General features: G+C 39.9%; 1 protein-coding gene and 1 non-coding gene across 3 annotated transcripts in view; both read left to right on the top strand.

The window, feature by feature from the left end:
- Window positions 1-1,613: 1,613 nt before the first annotated feature.
- LOC147311127 (SH3 domain-binding protein 4) overlaps window positions 1,614-18,473 on the top strand; it is a 49,360-nt gene continuing 32,500 nt past the window's right edge. For both annotated transcript variants that reach the window (XM_086266770.1, XM_086266772.1), the window contains exon 1: window positions 1,614-1,754. The gene's annotated coding sequence lies outside the window, so the exon portion shown is untranslated. The remainder of the gene's footprint in view (window positions 1,755-18,473) is intronic.
- On the top strand, window positions 13,389-13,490 carry LOC147311128 (U6 spliceosomal RNA). Its single transcript, XR_015125557.1, has one exon. It is a non-coding gene; the product is annotated as a U6 spliceosomal RNA (small nuclear RNA).

The raw sequence follows: 18,473 nt of genomic DNA, 5'->3' as shown, positions 1-18,473 counted from the left end.
TTTTGGAATCATGTATGATTTTCGTTCCACTTCTCACGTGTGCACCACTTTGTGTTGGTCTTTCACGTGGAATTCCAATAAAATTGATTCATGTTTGTGGCTGTAATGTGACAAAATGTGGAAAAGTTCAAGGGGGCCAAATACTTTTGCAAGCCCCTGTACTTTTGCTTTCAATACACAAATACTTGTTTGCTTTATTTATTATCAGATTGCATGTTACAATCTGGTTTAATACAGTCTATGTGTGGCTGACCAGAGGTGGCTGGACACACACTTAATTGAAAGAAAGTAAACAGGAAGTCAAAGCTCAAGAGTTATAATTCTTTTTTCGCCATATCGACTGTGTGAACGCCAAAACTAATCTGAATACTGTAACTAATAAGAGTATTGATACATTATCAGAAACTGTTGCATAAATTTGATTGTGCTGTCGTTAACGGCAATCTGTTTTGGTTTGTTTTGTTTTGGATGTTGCAGAGAAAGACAATACTGCAAAGAAGAGAGGCAAAGCTACGCAGAGAGACAGCAGAGATCACACCCAAGAGATGAAACTGAGGCACTTGTTGCCACAGTAGCAAAGCACATCAAACTAGGGAAAAAAGAAAAACAGTGTCTGCGATGTAAAAGAGAATGTTTGTGACCCAAACTGAGAGAAGTTGTCCCAAAAATCCTCAGTGCAACTTTGGATTTAATAGTGATCCTTCAACTCTAACTGGCTTAGAAGCTTTTGTGGTTGGAATCCACATCTAGAGATGCAGCTTTTCGTTTTTCATTTAGGATGTTTTTGGCAACAGCACTTTGTAAAAAACTGGCCAAACACTTAAGCAGAAAAAAATAAACACCTGTGTATAAATCAAACATTTTTTGTGGGCACAGTTTTAAATTCAGAACAGCAAGAAATCAAATTCAATGCTGTTGCTGAACAGTAATACTCTGAAATGTCACAGACAGAAGAGTATATTAGTCACAATGTGAATATCACACAATTCTTAGATATGCAAAATATTTCCTGGTCACGATGTATCATTGCAGCCATAATCAGACAAATGTTCTAGTGCATCAAACTACTCTTCCAGTCCTCTTCACACATTATATTTATCACCTCCATCTGAAAATGGGGGAAACCACAGATATTGTCAGTGAATAATAAAGAGGCAGGAATTTTTCCAGGTGATGAAGACACTGAGTATTTTTATGTGTTAAGTTTGGCTTAAGTCAGCTATAATAACCTAAAAGTCCTTTTAAAATATTCAAAGACAGACAACGTCATAGTTTGATGTAACAATACTAACTCCGAGTTAAAGACAGCATCAGTGACGCTAAAAGTAAGCAACAAGCATATAATATCAACACTACATATACATGAAGATAAAAGCATAAAGTGACACAACAACAGTCACAACAGTTTTTTAACAACAGTTAAAAAAGCACTTGGGCTTAGCCGTTTATTGACTCTAACACTGAATGCTGAATGTGGCTGTAGATGTCATTGTTGCTTCTTGCTGCTCTAGAAGAGTCATTTAAAGCAGCAACATCGTGACATCATGTCCTTATGGAAATGTCTCCCGGTGAGGCCCCTCCCTGTCCGGGTGACATCAGCCGGAGCTCGGCTGCTTTCCTCCAGGAGTCCTCGGTGTAACCGCACATACACATCCAGCGCTGCCACCGGGAGAGCTCGACGGAAAGGGCGCCTGCTCGGCTTTTCTAACCGCTTTTCTTCATGGGACAAAACAATATTAATACTCCCCTGCCAGGTAAGCTTCCATCTTTCTTTCGTCTTCGTTTGCCTCCGCGTCAGTTAGAAATGGTTTTTAAGAGACAATTATGCTCTACCTGAGGGCGGCAGTTTAAAAGCAGCAACTTTTTCTTCTTTTTTTTTTTATGAACCTCAGCGTGGAGAGTGGTGCTTACATTTGGGCTGTTAGGGGAGAAAACGGCACTTTCTAGCTGGGTTTTAATTCCAAAATGTTCTCACTTAAACAGTTACACGGCTTTATTTGGCTTGTTCTCCCCGTCTCGCTGTTTCCTATCTGTGAGTGCAACTCTATCATACCTGCCTAATAACTACAGTAACGGGTCTTTCCGCCGTTCATGTAGCGGTTCTTTTGCCTCGTTTGCGCTGCTAAAAGTCATGTGTGACTCGTCTTCAAGTGTAAATCCGTCTGAAACACAGCTAAAGCCTCGGTAAGCTGTAATAACTGTCGGATAGTGAGCTGTAGCAGTGTTACAACCTGATAGTCTCACTGTATGCTAATGTTTAGTTCCTAGCTCAAATAGGGCTGTGGGTGCGTGTACTGTGGGTGGTGGTGGTGGTGAGGGGGTCACACTGGTTTCCATGACAACACATTAACCACAACACTGATTGCGACTGAAGATTTGACACCAGCACCTCCACCACAATCATCATCCTCACAATAACTACAAGTTGCAGTTTTCTGGGTCAGAGCTTTCACACAATGCACACTGGGTCATCAGCCTTGCTCCTGCATTGGCGTCCCTGACCTCCAGGGCCCTACGTGCCCCATGTATCATTCCTCCACCTACTCACCACCTGGACCAGTAGATCAGAGCTTTACTGGCCCCCTTAATTTTCACTGGCCCAAGGGGAGAAAAATCCACCCCATCACTACAGAAAACATTTGACTGTAATGCAGTCCTAGCACTAGCCCCACTCTAGAGCTCCCATGGGTCATTAGAAACTCTTTTGTTTGTATAATTTTGTTGTATAAAATGTAAAAATGCTGCGTTTAAGAAAAGCTCATCACCAGTAGGATTCATTTTATTTATTTATTTAATTTTTAGAAAGAGGGGCAATACATATTAATGAACATTTTAACAAATGTAAATATGCCACATTATAGCCTTGGGCTAATTTCCATCTGCAGACCCTCTGGCAGGTTGGTGTTAAACACAAGTTAGTAAAAACATACAGAGACACTATTTACAGGTCATGTGACAAGGACAAAACCAGTGATCACATTATACTAGAACAAACAATGACAAGGAGAGTGGACGCATAGGACAGTATAGATAACAATAACGGAAACATCAATTATATTGCACAAACCCCAGTATTGTACATGCCCTGACCATCGTGATATTGCGTTCACCCATTGCACTAACAGTTGTTTCCCTTTTTGTAATACACTAACTCTTTTTCCCTTCCAATATAAAACATGATTATTAAACATGATTACATGTTTGTGTGTCCCTCAGCCGCCCTTTTAAGTGACTCTTAAAGATGGGTAGACTTGTACTTTCCCTCACTGACAGTGGAAGACTATTCCAGAAGCTCACTCCCTGATATGACAGAGCATTCTGTGAAAAGGTGGTCCGCCTGAATGCCAGTTCACAATCACCTCTAACAGTGGCTCGAGTCAGTCGAGACCCGGCAACACTGCTAGACTTTTGTTTAATAAAATCACTCATTGGTGGAGGCGCCAGACCATGTATAACTTTGTATATTAGACAGGCAGATTTAAATAATTTGAAATTAGTAAAATTTAAAAACTTGTATTTTTCTAAAATTTGACAATGGTGATATGAAAAAGGTTTTTTATCTAATATTTTCAATGCTCTTTTGTAGCATTTGTACAGGTTTTAAAGCTATGGCAGTTTCTAGATACTTGCTCAATGTTGTCACCCTTTTGTTATCTGCATCTAGTGAAGCCAGTAGGTTCTAGGACACATACAGGCAAAATATGTCCTGTGCAAATCTCAGTCTGATGTCCAATGGAACAAAAATGAACAACCCACAAAAACATTAGGTGAAAAGCAGAGTTATGTTATCTGAATTCCAACAGAATTTAGATAACATAGTGCTGAATTCCCCACTTGTGTGTTTCATAAAGTACTTTATTTATACAGTAATGCAAGTCCATCCTGCAGTGGATCCTACACAAGTAAAAACAGTTTGACTGAAGTATTACAGCAGTAATAACAAAACAGAAAATAACTGGAGTTCATTCATATATGTACAGTATAAAGGATGGGTGTAGTTTCTGGGTATTAAAAGTAAAAACAATATGAAAGTGCCTTTTTAATTGCCAGCCGGGCCATGGGCTGTGGTTGTTTTAGTTCTCTATGCGTCTCTATGATGGACCTCAGCCCTGACTAGCGTAACCTCATTTTTTGTGGTCACCATTATTTCCGATCATCTTAAATAAAATGTGTCAACACTTGTTGAGCATCACTTCGAAGCTGTTTGGGAGTCATCTTGTTCTTTCAAAAATGCAGTTCGAATAAAATGCTTCTCGGGGAGTCCAAGGTTAGCTTAAGTTATTTAGCATCACAGGTGACTTTGTGATCATAACTGGTAGAATAATTGCTAACTTTACACATATTTTATGATCTCTTTGCTACATTGGGGCATTTGTTATCTGGAACCCAGCCCTTACCACCCCAGGTAAAAGTAGCCTAATCTTAATCTTGAGAAATATGTAAAGAATCTTGAGATAATTTAATATGCCAACAAAAACAGCATGCTAGCTTTTTCTGATCTCGAATCTGTATAGTATTAGTGAAAGACTGATCATCACTCACTCAAGACAGCTGAACAGACTTAATTGTCACAAAAATAAGAGATCTGTTTCTGACAGCTTAGACAATTACATGAAAAATAGATTCAGCGCTAAAAAATAAGCAACTACAGTTTACTAGCTCATACTTTAATAGTTAATAAAATAATTAAACTTTGGCAAATATGCATCCCAAAAGTCTCTGTAGAGAATTATTTTTGTTTTTGTCATTTTCTCCGTGTATACACAGTATATGAGAGCATATAAGGTGGCATGGTGTGTGATGTGTACATATATAAATGCACTGAGTGTGTAAATATTGAGCTCTCTGAGCTGATTATTTAAGCACACCTGGTGTGTAATGGGTTGATGTGGCACAGTGTGCTATTTACTTCTCTGTGCTGAGAGTCCGATCAGCTATTTACATTTCCAGAGTCACTTTGTCTGTGTGGTGTACTGGTGGTGGCTCCTTGACGTTCTTAACAAATGCCACTTTGTAGAATCACTCTCTTTTTTTTTTTTGCATCTTTAGTGCTTTTCCCTTTTTGTCAATAGGAAGGCTGTTTTTTTTTGTCAGTGAGTCATGTTTCAAATGAAATCAGATGATTCTTTTACTGGGTTGAAAAATCGCTACAAATGAATTAACGCCCACTTTGGATTTAAATAACACTTCAGAGCAGTCTTTCTAATGTTCTTTTGTAATCACTTGTACGTCACGTCTCAAAGCGCAAATAGTGTTTTACTCTGAGTGTGATTTCCTTGTCATCTGTTGACATCATGAAAATATAGTCAAATTTCATTCACATCTCTATTGCTTTGAGCGTCATACCTGCTGATAAGTTGATATAAAAATAGAGCATGAAAAGATCAACAGATTAAAAGAAGTCCGCAGAATAGCTCTGTTACGAAAGCTTGTTTTCTTTTTTACATATTTGGTTAATCTGTGAGCTGCTGGTACATGGATTTTAAAGCCAGTTGCCTCCTGTCTCCTGCTGTAATGTTCTCTGTGTAAGGAAGGGAAGAGGGTAAGTTTATTTACAAGTAAGGTTACAAGTTATAGTTTTTACACAGCTGAATAAACGTCAAGCAGACAACTGATTATCAGAAGTGTGAGATGCTCGAGAATATACTCCGGTGTCCTGTTATATTTTAGATAGCAAGGAGTTTATTAAACCGAAACAATCTGCAAATTTCATTAAAATTTAATAAACTATCATCTTGTCTTTACTTTTAGTTAGCACATACCTTAAACACTTAAAGCTGTAAGCTAATGATAGTTATATAAGAGCAGATGCTGCTGGTGCAATAAGCTGTACGTTTTACGTCCAATGGATGCATGATCTGATTAGTCGACTAATCGCAAAAGTAATCGGTGACTAGTCAACAATCAAAATAATCATTTGTGGCAGCCCTATTTACAAGTGCATTACATATTGCATTAAAACAAAAATTGCCCAAAAATATGAACTTTTTTTAGGACTGCTGTTAGTTTACGAGACAGTGTTCATTGGGGCAGATGGGTGCCCCTCCCTGAACTGGGATCTGCTGGAGGTTTCTTCCTGCTAAAAGGGTTTTTTTCTTCCCCACGGTCGCCAAAGTGGTTGCTCACAGTGGATTGTTTCATTGTTATGGGTTTCTCTGTATTATTGTAGGCTCTTTATGTTACAAAATAAAGTGCTTTGAGGCAGCTGTTGTTGTGATTTGGTGCTATATAAATAAAATTGAATTGAATTATTCAGACTGCTACAATGTTTGAAGTTTTCTTTTTTTTTTCTCCATAGTTAACAAGTACAATGAAAGCACAGAATCCAACAGCGTATCAGTCCATCTTTAAATAGTCACTGACTACACTGCCCTGTCTGTAACTTTCCACTCCAAGCATACCACTTTCCCCTTATACACATTTCTCAGAGCACAATATAAAACCTTTATAAATATATAAAGCCAAATGATCTTTGTTGCTTTGATGAGAATATCTACCATTTTACTGGGGACTATTTTGAGTGAGGGATTAATGCATCTTTGTGACAACACGATGGGGTATGTGTGATTAAGTCAGAATAACTACTCTGTGTGTGTGTGTGTGTTTATCGTAATTAATGAACTTGTCACCCAGTGCAACATTATGGCTCACTAATGTATTTTTAATAGTTTTTGGATGATAGTGGAGGTCTGTTACACAGAGAAATAAGATATGCATGCACAATATTTAAGTATAAAAAGAGACATTTAGAATATTACCAGAAGTTTGAGAGGTGGAAAACAAATCTATGAATTAAAAAGGACATTACTGAAAAACTAAATATTTCTGTAATGTATTTGAAGTGTGCGGCTTACGCAAAACTAAGTAAACAGCATCCTCTACAGCAGCTTCTGAATCCGAAGCGACCATACCACGTGTGTTATTATTTCATTCCAGGCTACCCTTCCTTGTCTCAGACATTTCTGTGAGCCACACTGCAGATACACCAACAGTCATATGGCTGATTGCAGTGTAAATTTGATTTGTGGTGCGTGACTGAGGTTGACGTGGCTCAATGTCGTTTTGTTTGTTCTGGACATTTCACCCGGAGCAAAACTTACTTCATCTTTCTGTCACTGGGAGGCCCGGTCTTGTGTTTCAGCTGGACTTGTACGGACTTCATTGTGTGAATGAATACATGTGATTCCAGATAAGCGTCACCCCCACCCCTCCCCTCCTTCCCTCTCCCCTCCAGGGGTGAACGTGCGTGTCCTGGTGTCGCTCTAGCTCAGTTCCAGCTGATTACAGCATGAGTTATGACAGCATGGGCACTGCTGCTGTTGCCATCAGACAGGCAGCTGGTCCTCACCTCCATCCCCCACCCAGCAGCACAGGGCCACCATCATCAGCTTTACTTGTCAGGGATTGAAGCCAGCCTTTATATCAGGGGTGAGTCATACTGGAGCTCGGTCTTTTCCTAACTACCTCCCCTCTTTTCACGCTCAGCATCAGCTGGCGCTTAGAGTGAGTGTTCCACTGCTGCACGAGAGTCATCGCCACCTGTTATCAAGAAGGAAACACAGTGTTTATCAGATTGATTTTCTTCAAGGTTTTTAAACCGTGCTGTATGACAGTCTGTGTGAACATCAGTGTCCCTGCAATATTGTTTGGTATTCAGAACTGCAGCACATTAGAGGTGACTCCAAGGATGGCAGTGTCTGATGGTCAGACATTTGTGTTAGTTCTGAGAGGAGTGTGACATTTCTGACAGGAATTCAACAACATGTGAGGTACATGGCGAGTGTACAGAGATCTAAAACACCCTGTAAATCTGTTTAGATTACACAGTACTTTGTCTGATGAGATGCTAATTGGGCCTCATTAGAGTGACAAACTCTGTGTGGCTTGTTGATTTTCTAGCCTTCCTGAGTGGTTATTAAGACTGTAAAAGTTTTGGAAACTGTTCTTTTTTGTAGGAGATAACATGAACAAATGTTTTTCACAATAAACATTTGCTGTTGGCTTAATGGGACTTCACACAAGAATTGACTAGCAGCGATTTAGTGACCAGAGACCTATGGCCCTATGGCAGAGCTTCCCTGGTATGTCCTCTTTTCTTCCCGATATACACTTGCAGACCTGCAGGGACACGTGAGGTGGGCTAGATGGTCAGAAACGCCTCATAATGAGGGCACGCCACTGTCCCTCATCATGACCACATATTGTTTTCATTTGTATGTGTATATATTGTATTTACACATATATATACAGCAAAAAAGCTCCATGGCGGAGTTTGGAGTCTGACTGTTTGAGGCTGTGGACAGGTGTCTTTTATACAGATGATGAGTTCAAACAGGTGCCATTCATACAGGTAACGAGTGGGGGACAGAAAAGCTTCTTACAGAAGACGTTACAGGTCTGTGAGAGCCAGAGATTTTCCTTGTTTGAGGTGACCAAATACTTATTTTCCACCCTGATTTACGAATAAATTCTTTACAAATCCTACCATGTGAATTCATGGATTTTTTTTTCACATTCTGTCTCTCACAGTTGAAGTGTACCTCTGGTGCAAATTACTGACCTCTGTCATCATTTTAAGTGGGGGAACTTGCACAATCGGTGGCTGACTAAATACTTTTTTGCCCCACTGTATCTTTTAATATCAAATGACCATATATACATTTAGTATTTATACTGTTTGTATTTATAGTACAAATACTGTAAAAAAAATAGAAATTTCCATACAGTATTTGCAATATTTTGGTTGAATTCCTTTTTAGTTAAAGGAAATTCTAATAGCCACCCATTTTGCAGTTTACAAGTGGACCCTGCTACAGCTAAGCAGCACTTTTTATTTAACATGCACTTTTACAACTATTTTTAAGCTACATCCATAACATTAGTAATTGTATTACCTTAGCCTGCTGTTTTACACAGTCTGGCCAGTTAACAGAGTTAGAAAATAGCAAGTTTCCTTGTCATTGTTTTCTAGCTGAAATTCTTAAAGTATCACCTCTCCAGGGACCATGGAATAAGTGGGAAATCTACACTTTAGCTCCATCATAACCACAACCCCCTATGAAACCCTACAACACAACCTACAGTGTAGAATGTAACTGTCGCAGCCTGCTAGTATTGTGATCGATCTGTTCAGTTCATCAATTAATACTGTGAGTGGGAAACATGACCAAACTAATAAACGATCATGGTGGACTGAAGGACTGTTTGACGTGTCCATCAGTGTGATTTTTAGGATGTGTAATATAGATTCAAGCTTCACAGCTTACATATCATTGGCTTCAGTCTGTGGACTTGTTAAAGAAAGCAAAAGGGAATGAAGTGTGTGTGTGTGGGGGTGTGTGTTGGGGCTAGGGTATATGGGTTTGTGTCTGTGTGTGTGCTGCCATTGTATTCAGGATCGTGACAAGACTGGTAACACTGAAAACAGCCCAGTGAATTTGCTGGTAAAGGCAGAGAGTGACAGTTAAAGCGTGATCTCTAACCTCGTCTTTGTCGTCAGAAGAATACATTTTCCTCTTTTTCTCCCTCCTCCTTCACTAGAATAGTGCATGATTTCATTTGAAGCTTGGCATTCCTCGCATTCCTCCATACTTTTCTTTCCTGCAGCTCCATTCCACCTTGGTGTGTTTATATAGTGAAGTGAAAGACTGGATGATAAAGGCATCTGCTGCAGCAGTGACACATCACACAGAATACTTTCGTGGTGTCAGAAGAAAACTGAACTGGTATCTACAACTAATCTTTATCCGTAAATATGTGCTTAAGAGAATGCACCCGGGACTGCCAGAGACAGAGGAGTTTGGAGTCAAAATATTCAAACATGCACGGTTTATTGCCCCTGGTCATCATCGCAGTACTCTAAGGAAAGTCTGTGAGCCAGCACAATCAGGCAATCAGGAGTTCTGGCTTGGAGAGTTCTGTTAGTCAAAAAACAGAAATAACAAATAGAGTTCATAAAACAAGAGTAATGACGGTATGAGACACCTAACTCAGTGCAGGCTCAATGAGTTGAGCAGATTCCTTCTTTGGTTTTTAGGTGATAGCTAAAACTGTTTCCAGACAAACGCTTTACTGCAGTTTGTCTGTTAATCAGCAAGATTGAAAGAAAACTACCAGGCTGAATTTCTTTCAACCTGGTGGAGTGGTGGAGCATCGGCAAGATGAGAAGTCTGAACCAGGGATGGTTCTAAAGTCTGAGTGCTGATTAGATCATTAAGCCGTTGGTTAACAGGAAATCCATTGACAGCTATTTATTTACTAGTAATTTGGTCATCTTCCTGGTTCCAGGAATTGCGTATACAAATTTAAACTAAAACAAGTGAATGTCAGGTATTTCCATTTCCGTTTCCATTTCTGCTCCACCTGAAAATCCGTAGGCAAATTAGATACCAGCAATTTTCACATCAGGAGCCAGAATTATCATGGTTTTTCCTCTGTGGTGTCTGATGCCTTTGAATAATGAATAAAACAAAAGCAGACTGTTTACTCTTGGCTTGTGCAGTATCTGCTAATGAACATTACTGCAATGGAACATAACTTATTTCCTCTTTTCAATGCTTTAACTTCACCCCTTCTTTTTCCTTGTTGCTCATGCTTTCCTTTTTCTCCTTTTCAGCATACATTAATTTTTTTGTATAACTATTGCTATAGATAGCAGTACGGCTGTTCGATACAACAATATATATTGGATGACGATATGAAAAAAGTCTTATTACTTCATATTATGCTATCGTTTGTTTCGTGGTGTTGTAAAATAAACTGTTTCTGGCAATATTTTTTCATCGTTTTGATGGTCACTGTAGAATTCCTTAAAGTTCTCTCTTTCTCTTATTTTATATAACCACACTACGGACTGACAAGCCATATGATGCAGCTTTCACACATTCACACATGTTTTTATGCATTGTTGTTAGCAGCAGCGACGATAAAACCATCGTGTGGCTCCACCGTCCACTTGTTTATTTTCCACATAAACCTTTCACAATAAAGCTGAAGAGCCTGTTGAGATTTTTCAAAATAAACGGAATCACGTGAAATAGTATGCAGAGTGTTTACGGATGAGACGCTAAAAAGAGCCGTCAGGTGCTAAAAAATAAACCTTAGAACAGGCTTTTCCCCACAGCACGGCATGTAATAAATACTCACAAAGAAATTTGCGGCCATTTCAACTTATGTAACACTCGACTCTAGGTACACAACGCCCAGCTTAAAACACTTCACGCAAGTTGAGTTGCCTGAGATTCACAGAATTTACCGAAAATGTGAAATTTTTGTGATATATATCGTTGTGGGGAAATGTCTTATATCGGGATATTAGATTTTGGTCATATCGCACAGCCCTATATATAGGAATGGGTATCATTTAGGCTTTATCCATTACCGGAGCGAAGCCGGTACTTTTGAAATGGTGCTCGAACCGGTGCTTAAAGAATGGAAAACACAAACTTTGTCCAAAAACCTCTCATGTTCAGCTGTTTTTTTGTAAAAAGATAACAATGTTAGCCTTTTCTGTAGCTATAGGGCATATAAGGTATCACTCCTGGCTGGAAGCAGTGCTTAAACAATGGAATAAACACAAACCTCTCATATTTAGCTGTTTTCCACTTTTCCTTTGGTCGTTTTAGCCTTTTTGGCCAGAGTGAAGGGAGTATCTGCCATCAAACAAGAAGACAGCCGCATGTAGCTATGATGATGTTTGCTAGTTCACCTTACATGCATTAATGTAATAACGTGGTTAGCCTACTCAACGTAAATTACACACGGACGACATTAAGCTACTCACCCAAAGAAGAACGGCTGCTGCTGCCATCATCATCCGTCATCATTTCTGCTACACTGGCAGGGCTAGGGGCCAGGACTCTCCTCTTCGGGTTCTTGGGGGATGTTGCTAACTCCGGGTCCGATAACAGGCACCACACCCGCAGTAGATGTGCTCGGTGTGAGGTCTTGCAGCAAGCTATCAAATACGGTGCATTTCTCAGCTTTTTTAAAAACGCTATGCGTTGCCAGGTGTTTCATCAGATTCGAGGTGTTACCTCCTTTGCACAGTATCAGCTTAAAGCACTTGTTGCAGGCTGCTGAGTTGGCATCTTTTGCTGTGAAGTACAGCCAGACTTTTGACCACTTCGCCTTGGGCATTTTTAATCTGTAGCTCTGCTCTAAAAGAACGTACGTACCTGGGCCCGCCTACTATCTTTGGAAAGGTAAAATGATTGGCTAGAATCCAAAGTGTACGACATCTCAGGAAAAAAAAAAGCACCAAAATAAAGCACCGAAATGTACGCTGCTTTTCGGTCTGGTTACTACTGTTTATGTCAGAACCCATCCCTACCTATATAGCAGCACTTTGTCCTAATTTCAATAGCACAGAGCACTGCTTACACTAGTGTTATTACTGTATCTTTAAGCAGATTTCTTGGTGTGATGTAAATTCTAGTGGTCATTGTTACACCCCGGCCTAGGCAACCGGCGTGCAACGTATGAAAATAAAAATAAGAAAAAAAACACACGAGAAAAAAACTAAAGCTCTCCACCAAAATCCCAAAACGAAGGTGTCTCAAACGAAAATATTAACAAACCCATTCACAGCTATTTACAACAGACTATTTATTTACAACAAAACACCAAACTATTTACAACACGGGGGAGATCACAACCATGACCAACTGACACACAGGGCTTAAATACATAGAAGGAGCAATCAGGGAATGGACCACAGGAGGGAAACACAGCTGGGGCAAATTAGACCTGACGAGACAAGGAAACGTAAACTGAACACTCTAAGATAACAACAGACCTTCAAAGTAAAACAGGAAACACATGACAGTCACGCAAAAACAAAACACTGACAACACCGAAACGTAACAGTCATTTACTTTTTTACTACTATACTGAAAGGTACCAATGCAACGGTGACACATAATGGACTAAAAAGTTGTACATGAACAAACATCTGTCCTAGGTGTCCACACCTATCTAGATGTTTTCTCTTGCTTTGGGCCTTCCCATGTCAGCAACTTTTGCCTGTCATTGAGGTGTAAAATGTTAATTGCACAGGTCGCCAATCATTAGAGAAAAAAGTTTTTGTAACAACTGTCCTTTTTTTACTTGTTTCTATTTTCTATTTAGCATTACTCTTTCATTCATTTGACAACTGCATTTGTTTTCATTCAGAGTGAATTTAATCCTGTTTTAATTGTTGATGGTTGGTTGCCTGGACATTTTATCACCTTGTGGCTACTATCTATTGCCACTTGTGAACAATGTCGCACATATTTTTCTTTTTCTTTTTTCTCTTCTTCAGAGAGTATGGAAATTATAACATATCTACAAAGAACTGTACTTGAGTAAAACTGTGTTAAAAATAAGGACAAAAAATAAGGACACATGTTACTTCTGTAGCACGTGTCCTTATTCGTACGATACAGAGAAGATTAGCATGGTCCCTGCGCAAGGATGACACGCAAATTTGTGAAGCGTTCCTCTTTTTTTTTTTTTGGGCAGGGATAGCTCAGTAGGTAGCATGGTGGCCCCATGATGGGAAGGTCGGGGGTCCGAATCCACTGAATGGCTACTCTGAGGTAGAGCAGGGCAATATGACCAAAAATATTTATTACGATATACATTTGAAAATTTGCGACAATGATATAACTGACGATATAATTGACACTAGACAAAATACTTTACAACTCCACAACTTTATTAGTGCAAAAAAACCCATCAATGTATTTTCACTTAAACAAGAAGCTGTTTTTTTATGTGCATTAAAGTTATATAAAAATGTAACAGTGTAAATTCTTTGCTGACAGTTTAACCAAAAGGCATTTCCAGTGGAAACTGGCCGACATATCCTCAGCATAACCATGTGTAATATCTACAAAACTTAAAAAAAGGTTATACACACACAATACGTTAATATTATGTTGAAGCACAGTACGTATCACTCCACGAGGCTCCTGCCTACGATAGCTGTAATGCTCCGACAATCCATCAAGCGGTGTGGCTTCGTAGCTTAGCAAAGTTGTACTAAAACATTGGACAGATTTTCGAGCGCCGTGTTCCACATAAAATCGTTTCGAGGTCAGTAAACACAACCAGAATTCATATATAAGGCACACGGGATTATAAGGGGCGCTCTACCAAAAATTGTGCTTTGTTGTGTATCTGACGGACGAAAGCTAAACCAGTTCCACACCACTGAAGTTGCAGCATTTTTACAAACCAATTCTGGTTCATCCGTTTCATTCAACGATCCGCTTTCGCCCTTCTCATTCTGATTTGCCGCCATGTGCTTATGTAAACAAAGGCACTGCGCATGCGCATTTTACCCATATTCTATTGCGATATTTCATTTTCCTTTCATTGCCCCAAATTACTCCGGTATTACCGTGAACGGTATGATATAGCCCAGCCCTACTCTGAGGTACCCCTGAGCAAGGTACCGTCCCTACACACTGCTCCCCGGGTGCCTGATTAGTGGCTGCCCACTGCTTAACTGAGTTAATGGGTTAAATGCAGAGAGAGTAATTTCCCCATGGGGATCAATAAAGTATTATTATTATTATTATTTTTTTCCCTTTTCTGTTAAAGAAATGTTTTTAACCACTCACCATTCAACATTCGACTCAATGGACAACGCTTCTTAGCTTCTGTGTTGATTGAGAGCTACACAGTGTTTATTTCAGCTGGAACCAAGATGCCCTTTCTTTTGTCTTGGGATTAATGAGCATCTCCCACTGGTTCTGGTTTTGTATGCTCACTTTTCTGGAGACTTTTCTGGAGAAAATCTCAGAGAAACAAACTCAGCGATTTCTTTGCCTCCTGTTTCGATGAGTCATGGATGCCTTCAAATGCCAGCATAAATGGGCTATAGTGATGTCATGAGTATCTTGAGACACAACCAATGCAATCGCCACAAATTAGGGTTGAGTTGTTGTTTGACTCTCTGCTTTTTATTGTTGTGTGTGTATGATGTCCCATGGTGGCAAACACTGGTGTTAACTCCATACCAGAGCATCCCATGTCCTCCACTATATTTATCGCTTTTCAGCCCCCCCCCCCCCTTTTTTTTTTTGCAATTGTTTTCCAGTACCTAGTTTGAATATTTTTAAGGTGTAGTTGTGACAGCGAAGCATGACTCTCCAAATGCACAGAAACAGGTCTCCCTGACAGTTGTGTATACCCTGCGCCAGAGCTCTGCCTCGCTGCGGGACATGAAATACCGGAACTTTGTTTCCGCACACTCAAGGCCTCGGCAGTGTTGACTCAGTATGAGAGTGTTTGTGTTCTTGCATCTCTCGCAGGGCTGCTGCCTGCAAACACAGCAGCTGGGTTTCTCTCATTATCTCATGAATTCACAAGTTAATTCAAGGTCTGAGAGCTTGTTTAACAGCCAGCGCTCGTCAGCTGCCTCATCCTCCCTTGCTGGAGACACACTCAGATGGCTGTGCGTGTTAGTGGGTTTAAATGTGACGCAATGGTGGAGTCACTGTTGTTTCTGTTCAGTCCGTCTTTAGTCAGAAAGTAACTTATACAAGAATGTTTTGTTAACATTTCGAAATAAGAAAAAGCTTTGTGTTAGGAAAACCATAATATGATGCCCTTTTTTCTGCCATCTTCTTTGTTGGTGTGTCCTGAGGATCTATGATTGCAAGTGAGCAGATGCTATCAATGTATTGAAGGCGGCTCTTTGAAGGAAATGCAACAGGCAGGGAGAGTAAGCAGAGATCTGGCCGCCTCTCATCACAAAGGCATTTCCTCCTCAGCCACTTCCTGCTAAGGAGCAGTCGCCCTTAAAATCACAGCAGAGGCCCAGGCTACGCTGACGGTCAATATGAGGCCTGTCATTTGGTCATCGGGCTCCTTTTATTGCTGTGAGGAAAACATCTTTAACCTTGTACAGTAGGTGGTTTTATAGCCCAAAGCATCATTAGTGGCTATCCACTGCAGTCCTGTTCTTTACAAATGGTGTACTCTCCTTTTTAAAGTAACAGCATAAAAGGAAAAAAAATAATGAGCAAGCAGGAAGGCAGGGTCTGTTTCAAGCCACAATCTGTGATCCAAGTATATTCAAAATGCTAAATCCAATCTCACTGTTAGTAACAGCAAAACCGGATTTGATTTGTTTTATGAAGCTGGAATTAAAGAGTCACAGAGTAGTACACAATACAGACATTTCACCAGTCCAATGGGACATTTCATCTGTAATATGAATTGATTGGTAACTGTTCAAATCCACCCAAAAACGTGGGGCCAGAAAAATAATTTCCTACGGTTTTGTACTTGAAAAATAAAATAAACGTGTCATTAATGTAAAATCACAATCTGTCATAAGTTTAATTTATTAGCAGGCTTTGTGCCCAAGGCGAAGTCGTGTTTAATTAGCTCACCGTGCACAGGCTGGTGTTGGGATTTTAAAACCCAACACAGAAGATCCTGTTACCAGTGGTACTTGTAAATATGTGCACCCAGACGTTCTGAAATATTCATATTTTGTGACAGTAAACATCAAAGCAATAATCAGCCCTGTCTCTTTAGCCTTGGTTCTGCTTAACATTTAGTGCTAATTAACAAACATCAGCCTACTTAAGGTTGAGTCCACTCATAAAGTCACTCACGCACTTGTTGTCATGGTTTTGAAGCAGATATGTTGTTGCTAGTGAACGTGAAGGTGCCTTTGGAACCAACTTATATGTTTCCAAGTAAAACAGGCAGTGTTGGAGTTGATATTAGTTAATGTACCTGTCCTCTTATCCAGTGGTTGATTCGTCTGTTATCATTAACACTTGCTGCATTTCTTTGTCATTTCTGACAGCTCTACTAATCTAGGAAACTAATTTAAAATTACACATGCATAATTAGCATACTGGCATGGTCATTTATAAAGGCAAACTGTACAGGATTGAAATTAGTTTATGTTGCAGTACAGACGCTTGCTTAACAGCATATGATAACTCCACCCCAACTGCTGTGCAGGAAATGGATGCTGACACTAAAAAAGTTGTTGTGTTTTTTTTTTTTTTATAGGTTTAATAACATTTCTGTATGCTACAATGTCATATGGACATTAAAGTTAGAGAGTCTGGGAAAAACAAAACATTTCATAACTAAGAGTCACAGGGAGAGCACATTATTTCTAAACTGTGGGTTTTATCTATAATGAAGATGCCCACTGTGCCTTATAAGCTGTTCAAAGGCTCTTTGTGATTTCCCTGTGAATCTGTAATAAAAACCATTTGGCACCAGCATTTTCCTGAGGGACATCCACCCTACAGGAAGTGAACGGCTGAATAAAAGGAGTGGCACGGTTGACAGCTTTGCAGAGCACTTCCTCTGCAGGGACCGTGAAGGAAAGGCTGAGTGACTTGACTTTTTCTTCAAGCTGAGATGTTCTCCCACGGCCGCTGCAGTGAACTGAAGTGTGGAAATCGGCTTAAGGCGCCTCAGCAGGGTCAACTATCTGCCGTTCCTGCTGCCTGCCTAAATTGACCACCTCACTGCCCTGACAGGAAATGAGAGCAGAGGTTGGAGAATGACGGATGTGATTATTATTCTATATTCATGGCCTTGGTTTGCATCGGAAGAAATCGTCTCACGCTGCAACGCAGTTAACACTTCCTTCTCCCACTCCCCCTTCTCCTCCTCTTAGCCCTCCTTCTGCAGACAGTTTAAAAGACAGAGCAGCAGACAGCCTGAGGGCGGCTGGGCTTTAACTGGGCTGACAGTGGATCAGTACCATTAAACAAGTACGCAGAGAAAGACAGCAAAACAAAAGATATGACCAAATTATCTCTCCTCGCTGCCTGCAGTACAGTCCACTACACCAGAGTTTATTGGACGATTTTGAACCTGTTAAATGGGATGTGTAAATAATTTAGAGTTTATTGCTTGTTGCTCTGTAAAGATGTATTTTAAGGATGTACATTTTAAAGCTAGAAGCTAAACAGTAGTTAAAGGCGACAAGAAGTCTCTTTTTGGACATTTACACTGGGGGAAATAATTAGTTGATCCCTTGCTGAGTTTGTAAGTCTGCTCACTTTCAAAGAAACGAATAGTCTCTTATTTTTATGGTAGCTTCATATGGTAGCTCAGAAATATATTTTGGGTCATTGTCATACTGGAAGATCCCCCAATGACCTATCTTAAGTGTTCTAGCAGAATGAAGGAGGTTCTTCAACTCCAAACTGGAGTTGCTACTAAAGTTTCATTGTATTCCTGATAAACCTTTCTTTTGGTCATTTGGTCTGTGCAATCACAATTTCTTAAATTCCAAAAAGCTAGAGTTTTTTTAAACCCTTGCAGGGTCCTTCTGTGTGTGGAGTATGGGTTTTTAGCATGTTTTTTCTCAGGGAGCTCCGGTTTCTTTCACCTTTAAAAACATGGTAAGTTAATGCTGTCTGTCTTGTCCCAGGACACAATCTGAAGTTCATGTCAGGAGTTTAAACTTTTCAGGTAAATGAAAGTTAAAAAAGGTT

This window comes from Aulonocara sp. 'chitande type north' Nkhata Bay, linkage group LG16, assembly GCF_057382095.1.
Source record: "Aulonocara sp. 'chitande type north' Nkhata Bay isolate Kocher_YH1m ecotype deep benthic linkage group LG16, A_spYH_male_GT1.1, whole genome shotgun sequence".
NCBI lineage: Eukaryota > Metazoa > Chordata > Actinopteri > Cichliformes > Cichlidae > Aulonocara > Aulonocara sp. 'chitande type north' Nkhata Bay.
The sequence above is the reverse complement of the archived record's forward strand: the minus strand, read 5'-3'. Positions and strand labels throughout refer to the sequence as shown.